Genomic DNA, 16,991 nt, shown 5'->3' with positions numbered 1-16,991 from the left:
AATGTATTTGATAAGTATCGATAATTGAAATAATCCAATGAAAAAAGGGAAAGGTGATTTTAACCAAAGTTAACATACACAGCCTAACATCACAAGTGCATTTGAGAAGTTTTATTATCACACAAACCGAAAGGCCCCACATACAAAATCAACAGTAGGTTCTTTGATATGACAGAAGCACGTTCGAAATGAATGTTTCTGTTTAAAACAATTTCACAATGATACTTAACTTTTCCATTTTAAACTTAAATTCAAGCCATTATCACCGCACAAGTAGTAATGCCAAGCATATAAAATCAACAGTAGGTTCTTTGATATGATATGAGTGCATCTGAAATGACTGTTTCTATTAAGAGCACAATTGAAGCATGATACTTGACTTTTGCATTTTAAACTTTAATTCAAGCCATTATATATAAAAAATAATTTTATAAAATCAACACTAGGTTCTCTACAGTGAAATGAAGACTATAATATATTGTGAACTTAGTCACTGCGAGAGGCATGTGAAGATTTCTCGCGGTGCATTGCAATGGGTCCCCAATTAGAGCTGGCGATCAATCGATTTTGATGACTAAAAATATGTGAATGCGAAACATTCGCTGATTATCATTCAATCCCGGGCAACGTCGGGTCACCCTGCTAGTACTAAATAATACTAATGAATAATGATAGATGGCTGAAACGATTTTCGAATGTTAATTTTTTAACAGAAAATTCTGCACCGATTTAGACTTTGGAAACAAATGCCCTTGTTGTACAATTATTCATCTACCGTTTCTTGGTTAATATATATCAATATACATAGTGCTAAAAAGTCAGTAATATGTCCCCCTCATCTGAAAACTTTAGAGATCCGTGTTCTAAAACTTCAGAAAGTACCTCACCTCTGACGTAATCCTCTGCATGTATAAATCACATATCTTCAAAGATGGAATACTGTTGTCACATTTGGAGAGGCAAGGCTCAGAGCACTCTTTCCTGGCTTGACAATACACAAAACCAAGTTCGATATCTGGTGGCAAATGATCTCTTTTTTTCTCTACAGCCTCTTTCTAATGGAAGAAAGCTTGCTGGTTTTTACTTTATTTCTATGGTAGGTGCTTGACTGAACTCCAGTCAATGGTTTCCCCTGTAAAACATCACAGTAAAAACTTCAAAAAACGACCCTGGTGTCTAACTCTGTCCCGGGGGGAGGCATAGTAAATAGGTACAACCACAGTAAACAGAGTTTGTACAGATTTTCAATGTCTATTTGCAAGACTTTTGAAAGTTTTACAAGGCCTTCTCCAGACAAAATTCAAGTTTTCAAAACAAAATTTTAATTAATCATAAAACCTTATAATTGACAATAGGAAAAGTCACTTTCACTTACATACAAAACAATGTCTGTTTACATTTCAGACCCAGTTATACAGGGTAACAAAAAAAAAACGGGCCTCAACTCTAATTAGGCCCCGTTTCTTAGTGTTTTGTCCGAATGAAATGAAACTTTGGTCATAACTAGTTTATTATATTCAAAACATCACATCAAAATACTAGGGTCTTTGGTCTTTTTTTCTCTGTTCTACAGCATATGTTCTAGATGGCCTCCATTTAGCTTTTGTTTTTTTTGGGTCACCCTGTATTAGGGCAACCAAACATGATTAAAAATTATTGTACCCATTGTAGATTGATCCACACTGCTTGTTTTACTTTTAAATTTCCGATATTGTGGATATAACATCAGGTAGTTTCATGATAAAGGGATGCAACCCTTTATGACAAAACTACTCAATTTTATTATATGAAAAAAAATTGGGTAGTTCCATGATAAAAAGCGTGTAACTCTTGTATCCGCAATAATACAATGCAATTTCAGAACAATGTATTTCCATTTTATATTCCATATTTAAAAAATATTTTTACAAAAAATAATTTAATAGTACTTATTTTAATTTTATTTTAAATATCGTCACACAAACTTTTACTGGACATAAAGAATACGATTTTCATAGCCTTTTCAGGACATTTTTCATATTTTCAAAAGGTAATAATAGAAATAAGAACTTTTCAAGGCAAAAGTTAAAATTCAAGAACTTTTCAAGCCTGTGCAAAGAATGGAACTTCCATGAACAAAGTTTCTTTTCAAGAACTTCCCATTCGTGGAACACAATACCATTGGGCTGCTTCCCAGCTAACTACAACATGGTCATTTTCAAGTCTAATGTTCATTTCTTCTCGAGCAATCCTCTTAATCAAATCTTGCTCATTCCACCAGTCTTTCAATGCTCTTAAAGTGCTGTCCTTATGCACATATAACCATAGATATGAGTTTGCCTTGATTATACTGGAAGTTTAGTACATTGTCATTCAGAGTTATGAGAGGGCATTTTCCTTATAAAAAGTGTTATACCATTCCATTTTCCTTATAAAAATACATTATTAAAATATTCTATTTAGAATACTTTCGGAACAACTTGAAATAATCAAAATTTGCATGCAGAAATCTATATAAGGACGCTGCACTAGCAGCAGCGTTAGTTCTTAATTTAAGTTGCCGCCTTGCTGTTAAGAACTCCGGTAATGTTTCTAGGATGAAAATCCAGCCAAAATAAATTTCTTAAAAGCCAACACCACATCATTTGAAGAAACTGAAATTTCAGAAAATACAAAGATTTCTGATTATTTTCTCAATGACCAAAGAACTATATATTTTAATATCCTCTTTGTTAGATTTTACTCATACATAAAACATTTGATTTGAAGCAAATATGTATCATTTGGATTCATCGGACTACTGTTCTCATCTTACGTGTCATTTTCATATTTTGGTCAATGTAATCTCTGACTTTCTTCAGGTATATATTGTCAAACTTGGAAATGTTTCTGTCAAACTCTGGAATTTGGACGGAATTTCAAGCGGAACCCTTTATTTACTTCACGGGGGTAGCATGCTCTTATTCCATCAGCCATGACTAGATAGAGGTCCTAAGTAATTCGAAATTGTATTTTTCGGTCGACCACATTGAGGATTGAACCTTCAGGAGAAGGTCACTTTTTACAATTGATTTTTCCAAATACTCTAACCATTGCGCCACAGGTCCTTGCAGACTATTGAAGCTAATAATTCTCATCTCCCTTTGACCATCAATGCTATAAACCTTCTAGTTTAAAACTTTACTGAAATCAATTTTCAAAGTTGTGTTCTGATCCTCCTACAATCTTTTGAGTCAATTTCAATAATCTTGAGAATACACACGCCCGTTCACATAACATGCTGCCTTTCAACTCGCCAGTCGTTTCTTTTACCTCTTCTTTTATGCATCTTGCATAAACTAATTTTCATAGAGTTTGAGTTACTCACACGTGATCAAATACAAAAGCAACGTCGCCATTTTAGCTTTTTCTTTTTAATTATTGTTTCCTTAAGTGAATGAACACAGCACCTATGTAAGTCAGGTAAGCTATGATTTTTCCCTACACCCCATTCCCACTGATCTCATGATCATCAACAAGGCAAGGAGGTAGTATCCGTCTTTGTCGGGTACTTGTTTGAAAAGGAATGATGCGGCCTAGCTCATGCGTACTCTCGTCTGCGGGTCAGCTTTCAATAGCCACCTCATCAGTTAAGAGGTTACCAGCAACAGAATCACTGTCAAGCGGATCTGAATTCAAATAGCTTAGCCACTCACTCTCCTCAGAATTATTTTCGTCACTAGATAAGTGCGTCCATATTGATGGTTAAAGGTTTTTAATATGCAGAGGCACCCCACCAACTTTCACAGACTGCAGGCTGATCACTTCAGTAATGCGACCTGTGTTATATTTTGTGCACCTATCATGCGGATTTTTAACCCAGACGTCTTCTTTTATACTTTCCCCCAGTCACTTCTAGTTTGAGCAGTGAGTTAGCTTCAACACCTTTGATTCGAACATGATATCTATATAGCACATCAACTGGAGCGGTGGAAGGTGAAACGTAATCCTTTGACCGGGGGAGGGGAGGCACTGTGCCAGTAGACCGCCTCCAATATTGAACAATTCTTTCTGGATGTGATGGTCTTAACGGTCCTATGACTTCATTCTACAATCCCGTTTCCACTCGGTGGGTAGGCACATCGAAATCACAGATGTACATCCCAATTTTTTGCAAATTCTTTAAACTCTTTACTGGTGAAAGCAGTGGCGTTGTCGGTCAGTATTTCCATCAGCAGGCTTCGTGCAATGTCCATTTTGATGACGGCTGTCAGCCACCTGGTCCTTATCCAGTTGTCTTACTGTTGCATAACTGCTGAACACCAGCTCTCTTCCTTTCTTAAGTAGATCCATCCAACTGCATAATACTCTGGGGAGACTATCTGCGTGGTTCTGACAGGACTTCATGAGTTTTACATTGATGGTCAATCCATATTCTTTCGCCAGCAATTCCAGGGTTCCTTACTGGCGACTGATGAGCATCTCACCAGCTGCTCTCGTGTTCACACATGCTTTTCCAGTTAAAATATCAGAAATCCACCAGTGCACATACACTGAATCAGTGACCAAGTGTAACAACTGTCGCTTCCCACTGAAGGGCCAAATTGACTCCTTTGAGTGCCGCATTGAGTTCAGCTCGATTGATGTGCTGAGCATAGTTGAACGTAGCCAACACGCATCCTCAGTGACCATCCCATTTGTTTCCAATGCCACTCCTGTGGCTATGCAACTCGCATCTACCCAGACTGTAATTTCTTTACTGTCTTTACACCAGTCTCGTCGAACAGGATCTGATTCTCATACTTTGCTCAAAGTTTCTGCCAATATGCAACAGTGCACTTTTGATTCTGTCATCTCAGCCCTTTGTTACTGCAGTTGTTAGGTGCTTGATGATGCAACTACCACCCGAAGCCATCTAAATACGGGAAAGTGACCAATGAGTTTCCCCGCAGAGAGAAAATATGCTGACAGGTAAATTCATCAGGGATGTCTGGAATTGGATTTCCTCGTTTCCATTGAAGAGTGCCATCTTTTCCCCAGATTTGCAAGCAAAGAACTCTAGCTCTGTCCCAGTTACACTGGATCCTTGGAAACCAAACCATAGTCTAAAAAATGTTGCACATGCAGTGCAGGAACTACACTTTCATTAATGAAAATATCAACATATACTGATGTGGCACTTTTGATCACATAGTCTATAACAGATTCATAATAAGTGGCAACACATTCAACCGGAATCACAATCAGGCCTCTGAAAATAACTGTTTGAAACATTGCACCTTGTTGACATGGACTTGCAGATATGCATTCTGCAGATCCATAAGTGACTCATTGACTCCTTGTCACCACCATTCTCATTTAAGCCTCCGAAACATGCTTCGCCCGATTCCGTGAAATAAAATCTACCAAATTTCTTGATTGCATCAATCCCCAACAGTAGATTAAAGCCCAACAGTTGTTTATCCCTGACCAATGCCTCAATGTCAACAGCTGGAACTAGGCCAACCTCTACATTTATTCTGCCACACTGCTTTACTCACCAGAGTCTGCAAACATCTGGAATCAATCAACGCCAGGACTCTTGCCCATCTACACATACTTTCATGGAGGGGAGCTTCTTATTGTTAAGTTGGTTGGAGAGGAGACTAATGCTAAGCCCCCCCCCCCGCTTCAGTGCTTCCCTACCACTGCGATGCTCTATGTCCAAGGCCACCGCATTTAAAGCAACGTATCTCATGATGAATTTTGCACATCTGACTGTCCAGCTTCTCTTGGCAATTCTGTAAGCAGTCCTTTGCAACAAAGTGGTTGGGACCACCACACCTGTAGCAAACAAATCTACTGTCATCACACACTTATGTTTCTGAAGGTGTTCGTCTGGTGGAGGTGGCAGCAGCCAATTTTGCAGAGCCTTCGTTGTCAGTCATGACAGTTCTCGTTTGGATCAACAGTTGTTCTGCAGTCATCAATTCCATCCTGGATGAAACACATAATATGTCTGACATAACGAATGTACATCTTAACCGACATTCTGGCGATGGTCCCTCTCAACCAACCAGGCCAGATGTTGCAGCTCAGCAAAAAGCTCATCCACTTCATCAGGGTGAAGTTATTGAGTGACAACTTGGTCATATGTATTAGATGCATTGATACTATACACGGTTATAAGGGCCTGCTTGATCTCTTCTGCATCTGCTTCCTGCTCCATAGTAAGTTGCCTAAGTTGTATATGGCCAGAGTGCCACCTCGCAATCTCAATGGTAGGACATGCTCGACATTTTTCGTAGTGCAAAGCTCACATACAAGCTCCACATTTTTGACAATCCACTTAATTATGGGCATATCAGCTGCAGCACCACTAAACTCTGGAATCAACTGGACATAAAAAAAATATTGCCCGCCATCATCGAAAAGTAATATAACACCGAAATAGGTTCTAGTTTGAAAATTGATTTCAGTGGAGTTTTTAAGCCATGTTCTGCCCCCCCCCCCGCCTTCAATCTTTTGAGTTAGCTTCAATAATCTTAATACACACGTCCGTTCGCATAACATGGTATCTTTCAACTCATCGGACGTTTCTTTTACCTTTCTTTCTTTTACATCTTGCATAAACTAATTTGCACAGAGTTTGAATTACTCACATGTGATCAAATACAAAAGCGACGTTGCCATTTTAGCTTTTTCTTTTAATTATTTTTTCCTTAAGTGAATGAACACGAAACCCACGCTAGTCAGGTAAGCTACGATTTTCCTTACAGACCTTATAATTGCTTTCAAAGCAGTAGTACTAAGAAAGTGTATTTACATGTAAATATTTATGTTTTATGTAAAAATATATATTTCTTTATTTTAACTCTGAGTTTTATTATTATTCTTTTAATTTGTTGTGCATTCATATCCCTAGACAGACACGTAACAAGAGTATGAAGGACTTTCAAGACCAGTTTTTACTAATACTTCAAAGAGAATTGTCGGGGTTGTGGTGGCGAATACATTTTGAGATTACCTTAAGAAATTTGTTAGTTTCTATGTGGCATATTATAAACGTTGACATAACTCGGCTAATAAAGCAGTACAGAGGGCGCTTGAATAGATGGAGCTGTCAAAAGCTACAAACAGTGAAGAAGTAATGGTAGCCAAGGCGGAGTTGTCTAACTTGCTTAACAAGAAAGACCAAGCTCTGGTAGTTAAGACTAAATTTTAAAAAAATGACTAAGACAACAAACATAGCCACAACGATTGTAGGCAGTAGAATGCTTCAGAGTACCTGATTGACAAATCACCAGTGTCACATTGCCAAACAGAAAACACGTGACCATAAACGACAGAGTTTTTTTCCTTTTTTCACAATCTTTTTATGAAGGAGCCTGGTTTGAATAATTATCCCTTTCATGCCTATTTGGCAGATTGCCCTCACCTTGAAGTGACTGAAATGACCGAATGTGAGGGATTGATAGCAAAGGCTGAAATCTGGGAATCATTATAAAAAGTACAATCAAACGAGTCACTGGAAATCAATATCCTACTCTACAACATATTTGAGGTAGTCATCCTTATTTGTCTCATTGTTGTAAGTGATCTTTAATTCCTGGTTAAGGCATGAATATTCCTAAATACTTTAATAGGAATATACCGAAGTTACTTCAAAAGGACAAAGATAGAGGGGATGGGATTAATAATTTTCGACCCTTAACTATGTTTAACACAAAGTTAAAAATTTTGGCTAAGGTTTTAGCTACCTGCTTGCAGACTGTTCTGCCTAGTCCGATTGGCTCCGAATAGACTTGTACTGTAAAAGATAGCACTATTCCAGGACAACTTTCATTTGGTTCGCTAGATCATAGAGCAAGTTGACACTGATGTCACGTTGAGCAATTTAGATCAGTCCAAAGCATGTGAAAGAGAAAATCATAGTTTTGTGGAGGCTGTCCTTGAAACTGCCAGATTTGGAAGTCAATTTTGGTCCTGGATTTGACTTGTTGTATTCATCTCCCAGTGCTGTGAAGAAAATGAACGGAATAAGGTCGAAGCCTTTCAATCTGTCCAGATCCATTTGTCGGGGCTGCCTACTTTCGCCTTTGCTTTACACTTTGGCATTGGAATCTTTCCTATTCAAGTTAAAAGTGAAACCAATCTTTTTTAACTTAGCTAGCGAATGTTTGTCATTTTGCTCAATTTTTTGTTTAACATAGAGTGGAAGGGTGGAGGTAACCTAAGTGTCAGACTTAATAATCATCATCATATCGTATGAATTCTAAAATTCTATTGTTGGCATTGGTTTCCCCGATATCTTTCTAGAAAAACATCAAGTATTATGGGAGGGACCATATGAAGGTTGCCAACATCATAAATGAAAGAGAAGTTTGTGGAACGAACTGGATTCAAACATGGGACACCTAGATCATCAGTCCATTTCGTTAACCACTAGACTATTATCACCTCTCAGACTCTAATGATTAGCTTGCTAGATCTGGTAATATTTGTCAGAGTTTTTTGAGGTGCACTTACTTTTTCAACAGACTAATCTTCATCTCTGTTACATTTTTAGTGGAGGGGGGGGATTTCTTTAATATTAATAATTTTACTTAGTTTTGTGTAAAATTATTTCATATATATCTCCAGCATAAGGACTATTCTTATTTTATTTTGTAAATTTACCAGGTAAAAGGAAGTTGCAAAAATATGCGTGCTTGCACATACAAAAAAAAAAAAAATAATGTTTCATTTTATTTATCGTTTTCCTTTTTTTTCAGTTATTTTTAGTAATAATAATAAAAAAAAGATTAGCTCCGCATTATCATGTAATTTCATTACGCGCCCTCCCGTTTCTGCGCGCGGTATAAACAAATATGGCCGCTACTTCACATTGCGACATGAAATATGCGGAAGTATGTTTGCAATATCATGAAAACTAGTTATTGACATCCCTAGAAAACAAGATTTTAAAGATAGGTTGTGTGTTGGTCTACCAGGCCATTTTTACCAAAAATTCGATTTATCGTGTTATTTTAGGTTTTCCAATTTAACCCCCCCCCAAAAAAAAAAAAGACCCTAAAAATTTTAATGGATCGTTATAAAAAAAAAAAAAAAAAATTATTTTGTCATGTTGCGGGACCCGTTTTGTTCCTATTTACAATGCCTCCCTACAGGACAGAGTTAGACACCAGGGTCGTTTTTTAACGTGGAGAAAAGGAACAAAAATAAAAATTGTCTCAGTCGTGAAGGATTTCTCCTCCACTGACAGAACCAGAAATTGAAGTGCAGCATCTGAAGAACAGATACTACACTTTGAGATATTAAATCCTTTATTCATGTTAAAAATACATAGAAAATCAACACTGAATAAAAACTTAGGCACATGGCCAACTCAAAAGGGGGGGGTGTCATTGGTCATCCTTGTAACTCCAGAACTAAACAAAATCAAAAGTTTCTCCCAGCTAGTATCTTTCACCATAATACCGCATTCACCCTTTCATACTTGGGGACATCCTACTTAACTCCCAATTTTTAAAACATTCTTTATTGACGTGTAAAAAAAGATAACAATAAAAACGGTACAATAATTCATTTGTGTCTCGGGGGGGGGGGTGATTAGTAAGACCCTCCCAACCCCGTCTAGTTGATAGACTGCCCATTCCACTAGGTTTGTAAAAGGAACCTGGCTTCTGCGGGTCAGTCTCTAAGTGGGGATGCCCTCTAGATGGGGGTGAATGGAGAAAAGAAAATTTTGTGGGTTAGTTTGTATTTCTTTCTCTCCAAGATGGGTGAAATTTAGAGGAGGGGGTGAAAACAAAAATTGCAAGAAGGAGGGGATGGGGACCTTGGAGGCTTCCTAATCAGGGAGGGATGGAACAGACACTCAGCTAGCGGAGAGGCTATTTGTTAAATTTTACTTTATGGAACTGCACGTTCCACACCTAGGCGGGGAACACGTATTCAAATTTGGCTCCTCTTCGTACACAGACTTGCTACTTGTATCCACCTTCTGTCAAATGCCGCGCAATGCAGCCTTCTTCTATCACGTCTGATCTTCATCCGTAGTTGGTGTTTAAAGAAAACGATCAGATCCTGATCAGAAAAAAACAACACCCACTCCCCCCTGGCAACCTTGCAGACGCGACGTCCAAATCACCATTCTCACCACGGCCAGGATCGTAACGTAGACCATTTGTCTTTCCCGGTCCCACGGTGGCCTCACTTTGTCCACGACATTGGATATGGTAATTGGGCGAGGATGCTCAGGATCGATGCGAGCCGTCACCTCGCTGACATACGACCAGTACCGGCGGAGTTTGCAGCAATCAAAGAAAGCATGATCAGTCGTTTCTACAGTCGTTGTCCCACAACGGGGACAATCAGGCGACTCTGAAAACCCGGAACTGCATTGTACGTTGTTGAGTGGAAGTGCATTTCGGGCCAATCGCCAGGTCAGAGAGAACTCCGAATTGTTCAGATGACTATCTGGCGCCCAGCTCCACGCGGAGCGGATCTCACTCTGCTGCTAACCCAAACGCGCGCATAGCGGGTCGTCGGCAGCCCCCTTCACTAGATCCCTGTGGAGTTCCCTACGGGTAGCAGTCACAAGGTCGCTGGACCTTGGTAGTCGTTTTAGCGCGGCTTGGCACTCTTTCATGTAGGCAGATTCTTCCCCGCAGCCTGCGACGGCTCTCGATAGAAGGGTCGAGAACGAGGTCGGGGAAGGTGGCAGTAACCACGAGGTGCCACCGTTGGTCATCTTGCATATAGTGGCTCAGGAAGGCCAGCCTCTCAGCGTCTCGATGACACTTCGAGTCAGGCATTCCCAAGCCTCCCTCACACGGACGTTGAATACAGACCTGTCTGCTTACCCAGTGTCTTCCTCTGTCCCAAAGAAGCGATGACAAGAGGTCGACAAGAGCTGTTAGGTATTGTGCAGGCAGGGGAAGTACGGCCAGTCGGTAAAGCATGAGAGAAAAGACGTAAGTGGCACACGCCTCAGCTCTACCCTTTAAGGAAAGTTTCCTAGGAAGCCACAAATTGACTGCAGCCTTCACCTTTGACCGTACCTCCAACCAATTTTTGTCACGCTGGAGACCCGGTCCGAACCACACGCCGAGGATCCGAACCAGACCATCTGTCCAGCTGAAGGGCGTCGGGAGCTTGACGTTGCCACTCCAGGTGCCCAACCGCAGTCCTACTGACTTGCTGCGGTTTATCTTGTTTCCTGTAATTCTTTCATACTGAGCGAGCGCCTCCGACACGATCTCGATGTCTCTGAAGCTCGACACAAAGACCGTGACATCATCGGCGAATGCGGATACCTTGGCAGCTGAGCCACCGGGTATTGCCAACTCCATGCAGGGCCGAATTTGTTTCCCCGTGTCTCAGCTTGCAGAGCAAGGGCTCCAAACCAAGGACATAGAGCAGGGGCGACAGCGGACAACCCTGACGAACCGACCGAGAGATAACAAAGGGTTTTGAGCACTTTCTGTTGACTTGCACGATGGCTGTGGGCTGTCGATACATCACGGAGATCCACTTGCAGAAGTCCGGTTTAAAACCGGCGGCCTCTAAGACAGATGCCAAGAAACGATGGTCGACCCTATCGAAAGATACTACACTTTGATCTTGTCCCGAAAGCCAAGTACACAATTGGGACCCGTTTTGTTTATAAAATTGTAATGTGAAAGTACAGAATGGTCTCATAAATAAATAAAAAATTTAATTTATCGTGTTATTTTATGTTTCAAATTTAATCCACACACCCCGCATAAAATATGTATTTGTCATGTTTACCCTGCCCCCCTCTCAATAGCCAAACTTGAAAAAAATCCTAGGGGTGACAGGTCTCGTTGAATACTGGGTGGCCAAAATGTGGGTGCTCAGTTTACGTTAAATTTATATAGAAAAGTGATCCCCCATTCAAAATGTTAAATTTGAGGTTTTTTTTTTTTTTCAAAATTTCTCCTTTCAAATTATTTATAAAGACCGTTTAAACGTATTAGGAAAAAAATTAGATCATTTTTTTAGGGGTTCACGTTGTAAAAATTACCTTTTTTTTTAGTATTAAATTGTTAGGTGGAAGCAAAATTATGTTAAGAATGGCTTTCAAAATAACGTTAATCAGCACGATAACAAAAGTGTATAAATACTAAATAATAATAAAGTAACATTTTGCTTATTTGAAAATTTTTTAGCCCAAACAAATATATATATATATATATATATATATATATATATATATATATATATGGAGCATTTTAAGATATACAACTCGTTTACTGAGGTAGATTTTCTACTACGTAAAAAATTAAGGTACTTCTACAGTTTATCGCCGAAAATGGAAACGCCATTTTTTCGCGCACCAGTATGACCGAAGCAAAGCATGAAATAAATAAATAAAACTAGATGATTTTTCAGTTTCATTTAAATTAATTTATTGTTGCCCCTTCAAAGTTGCTTTAACTAAAATAAAAAAAAAAAAGTTTCATTAAAATTATTTATTTGCTCAAGAAAAAAAAACAAAACCAACAAAAACAATTCATTACAAAATTGTTTTATTAAAATTATTTTCTTACGCAAACTTTTCAAGAAATGTTTTTACAATTATATTTTGATAAATTTTTATACAGTAAATGTTTTGGTTTTCAAATGGCTCGCGACCAGTTTAGACAATTATGAATATGTCATTTCATTTTCTGTTTTAATAAAATATATATATACATATATGTTTCATGAAAAACTTTCCCGTTTTCATTAATTAAATCGAAACATTTTTTTCAATTAAACAATCACGAATATATGTTCTTTCACTTTCTTTATTTACTTTTTTTCATAGTTCTTTTCGGAAGTAATTAATATCTAGTTTAATTTTTTTTTTTTTTTTTTAATTTATTTCTAACTCCGACCATAGTTTAAAATACTGATTTCCACTCGGATTTTACCAACAAATGCTGAAAAAAATGATGTGTCCATTTTCGGCGATAAACTGTAGAAATTACCTTTAAAACTGGAAAATAAAAACAGACATAAAATTTAAAACTTATTTCATTTTGCTGCTTCTACAGAATTTAAACTGAACCAAAGACGACTTATGCCAGACTAAACGTAAAACTTAGGCCAAAAGTAAAATTATAATAAAACGGATTTGTATTACTGTATTCGAAAAAGTTGTCAAAAAAAAAAAATATATATATATATATATATATATATAACTAAACAAATAAATGTTATCAAAGGCAAGATAAGTTACTTTTCTACCTAACTGGATATATTTTTCGTGTTTTTATTCAATGTAACATGTTTATTCAGCTCGAAATGCATACAGTGTTTACCGATGTATTGGAAAATTCAAAATGGCGCCCGACACTCTAAGTTTGGGAAAAGGTGTTATAAATAATAAACTAGACAAAATACTGTTAGAAATTCGCTCATTATATGTTACCGTGACATAAGTTGACATATATTCGGTGGTTTTTTAATAGTATTTTGTCTAGTTTATTATTTATAACACTTTTTCCCAAACTTAACGTGTTAAAGAGAGTGTCGGGCGCCATTTTGAATTTTCCAATACATCGGTAAACACTGCAGGTTTTTCGAGCTGAATAAACATGTTACATTGAATAAAAACAAACAAATGTATCCAGTTTAGTAGAAAAGTAACTTATCTTGCCTTTGATAATATTTATTTGTTATATATTTGTTTTTTGACAACTTTTTCGAATCTATGTGTACAGTAGTAATACAAACCCAACTATCTATTATGAACACTAACATGTTATGTTTTTTATAAAGAAAAAAAAAATTCTTTAAATAAATCATTTATCTAAAATATACACATTGACTAAAAATGAAAAACATATATAATGCACTTACGGTTATTAAATAGGTCCACGTTAAAAAACAAAATCTCTAACTTCACAGAGAAGCACGTGTTAGTTTTCATTTACAAATACATCCGCTTCCGGTCGCAACTTTATTGTCACGTGATTGATTTTGGGGGAGAATGATCGAAGAGCACTAGCACGACTACCACCGTTGATCAGAATGATGGTATGGTTGTATTCACTCCTATAAGACCATGATTCCCGGCATTACCTCCTCCTTGCATATCTGATCACACCAAAGTTTGCAATCTTCCATTACTGCCACCTAAGCTAGATTTCTCCTCACGATAAATTGACGACGTGTTTAACCTTGTTTTAGTCGGATAAAGCGGATAAATAACTTTTGTGGGTATACGGCCACGGGGTGTAAGTAAGTCGGTGTTCACCAATTCATAAACGCGATCTGTCGATTTTTAAGACCAAGGTTGGAGGTGCAGGAATCTCTAGAAGTCGAAAATAGTAGAGTATCACAGAGATCGTTAAAAGGTAAATTTAACGCGATCTCCGATTTACAGAAGGCTTCCACCGAACCACACACACACACACACATATATATATATATATATATATATATATATATATATATATATATATATATATATATATAAGGCAAAATGTGTGTATGTGTTTGTATGTTTCGCAAAAACTTTCGACAGAGGTGACGGAACCTGATGAAATCGGTATTGTTTTAAACCTCGATCCTTCAGATGACAAATATCGAAAAATTGGCTAAAAGCATTAATTCCTTCACCCTAAACTCGGCTGTTTTGTTCAAGGAGGGGTCGATTTTTTCGTCGTCTTCTTTTCGATTGACTACGCTTAATTACAACACTCTCCACTTCCGGTCGAACCATGGAGACATCGGCTTAGACGTCACGTTATTTTGACCATTTTTTTTGTTCTCCTTCATGTTACAGGTTCGAGCCTGCCTGCCTACTACCACTTTTTTTTTTTTTTTAACACCTCTGCTTACTGTTGTTTGGATCCCCCCTCCCCCGCTACTACCACTTTTTTTTTTGGGGGGGGGGGTCCTTACTAAACCATCTACACACACACCCGCCTACTGTTGTTTTGACCCCCCCCCCCCCGGGTCCTTATTACACCACCTAAACACCCGGGCAACGCCGGGCACTCCCACTAGTTTAAAATAAGAAAGACGTGAACAACTTCGGAAAAATAACGACATCTGACAAAGAACTCGAGATCGCTGTATTTGGATGAAATAACATTTATTTACAAGAAACAGTAATTCCAATCATTTCAACGTTAAGTTTTTTTTGCAACGATTGTTCATTACACAGTGTTAGCTAATAAGTGTCTCGTAGAAAAGGCAAAAAAAATTATGTTTACTGATATTTATGAACAGAGGGACACATGTGGTTATTTTCTGAGAGGAGAAAGTCATTAAGCTATGTAAGCGTGATGCATGCGCGTGTGTTAAGAAAACAGTAGTTTGTTGCAAAGAAAAAATAATTCTCGTTTGATATGGTAACTTTCCATGTTGAGAATTTAGGGTGCATGATGTGCGCAAAGTCATGTTGGGTGAATTTAACGTTCCAATAAGGACAGGCAGTGGTGATCTTTACTCATAGAACTGTATCCTGGACTGGTTTGATTTTTACAGGCAAAATCTGATATACACATGTTCTAGAACATTCCAGTTTGTTGTATCACTGCGCGTGAAGCGTAACGTAGTTCCTTTTACCGCATATGTGCGGATGGGCAAATTATGACGTTGTAATCCTGCACATCATACAGGGAAAAGAAGAGGATATCTTCGACTAGATTTAAAAATCGATTTTGCATTCTGTCAAAGCAAGAAATGATGCTCTTGAGAACATCTGCTTAGACGTGCATCTTCGGACATTTTTGGCTTATACGTATAACTTTTTGAAGTGGTAGAAAGGTACCACCATTTTCCCGGCAATCCTAGTGACCTTCAGTTCAGACCTCAAATGGAAGAATTATATTAATTCTTCCATTTGAGGTCTGAACTGAAGGTCACTCCTAGAAACTTACCAAAGCAAGTGATTTCCAAAAGGAGAAATCCTTTCATTTTGATTGGGGTAAACTGAGAACTCGAGCATTGGTAGTGAAAGGAAACAAACTTGTTTCCAATTGTATTACTGTAACCAGCCACCCTTTTCCCTATTGCATTTTGTGCTCCAGGTAGGAAGAGAAAGAAACAGTGTGGGTATTAATGTTCTTCAAAGTGCTGCCATAGACGGTTGTCTCATCTGCATAAAAGTCAACAAAACAACTTTGAATGTGACTTGGGAGATTATTGATGAAGATCCGGAAGAGGGTTGAGGAACGCTGGCATTGATAGGATGTGCTTTAGACTGATTAGTGTTCTCCCTCCTTGCCTTTTCCATCCTCCTTTATCAGCCGAGGTTGATGCTCCTTTTTCTTTTTGGGGGAGCAGAACAGCATAGTTTATAAGAGTTCTTGCAATTTCAGTTACTCTTGATTCATGTAGTATTCCTTCTATATTCTTCTTCTTCTTCACTAGGAGTAATCACACAGGTCATCAAAGATTTCTCTTTGAAAACAACTTGTGGTGTTCTCTGGAGTTTGAGTGACAACTAGTCTCCCCAGATTTCCAGTACTCTCCACCTCTTTCGATAATCTTTGCGAAAGAATTTGTGTTATTGCAACAGTCGCTTATCATTGAATTCTCGTTGGTAGCGACCATTGATCTTCACTGGAATTTTGGTGGCAATAAGCCTCTCCAAGCTTTCAGTCCTCTTTGCACACATCCAGCAGAGGTTTGGCTAGTGCTTTCCCTCCTCAGTCTTTCCATCCTCCTTGACCCTGTTTACTTATTTGGTGAGGTGCCAGTTTATGGTCTTGTTTGTTGTGGTTTAAAATATAAAGGCAGATTAAATGTTTTACATACAGTAGCAATAAAGAAGAAAATTTAAGTGCTACCAGCTTTGAAGCTTGAGCACTCGATTTTCAGTGGGGAAAAAGAATATGTGTTTGTAGTTGAATTTTTGCCCGCTGAAAGAGAACGTTTAAGCTGAGGATTGGCAGTGCTTGTTGCAGGGCTGTAGAACAGAAGTTTCATTAATTTCCTTACGGAATTACATCATCGTCATTCTTTTTTTTTTTTTTCTTTTTTTTTTTTTGTAAATTAGCAAAATGGGTAGGCCTTAAGTTTCACCT

At 38.0% G+C, this 16,991-nt stretch overlaps 1 long non-coding RNA gene across 2 annotated transcripts in view; it reads right to left on the bottom strand.

Moving 5' to 3' along the window:
- The window catches only part of LOC145297577 (uncharacterized), a 114,143-nt gene extending 100,194 nt beyond the window's left edge, over positions 1-13,949 (bottom strand). For both annotated transcript variants that reach the window (XR_013870273.1, XR_013870274.1), the window contains exon 1: positions 13,813-13,949. This is a non-coding gene — a long non-coding RNA (uncharacterized LOC145297577). The remainder of the gene's footprint in view (positions 1-13,812) is intronic.
- Positions 13,950-16,991: the final 3,042 nt, after the last annotated feature.

The sequence above is a fragment of the Euprymna scolopes genome, chromosome 18 (assembly GCF_053919585.1).
Source record: "Euprymna scolopes isolate OS-2025 chromosome 18, ASM5391958v1, whole genome shotgun sequence".
In the NCBI taxonomy this organism is placed as follows: Eukaryota; Metazoa; Mollusca; class Cephalopoda; order Sepiida; family Sepiolidae; genus Euprymna; species Euprymna scolopes.
This window is presented reverse-complemented; position numbering and strand designations above follow the sequence as displayed.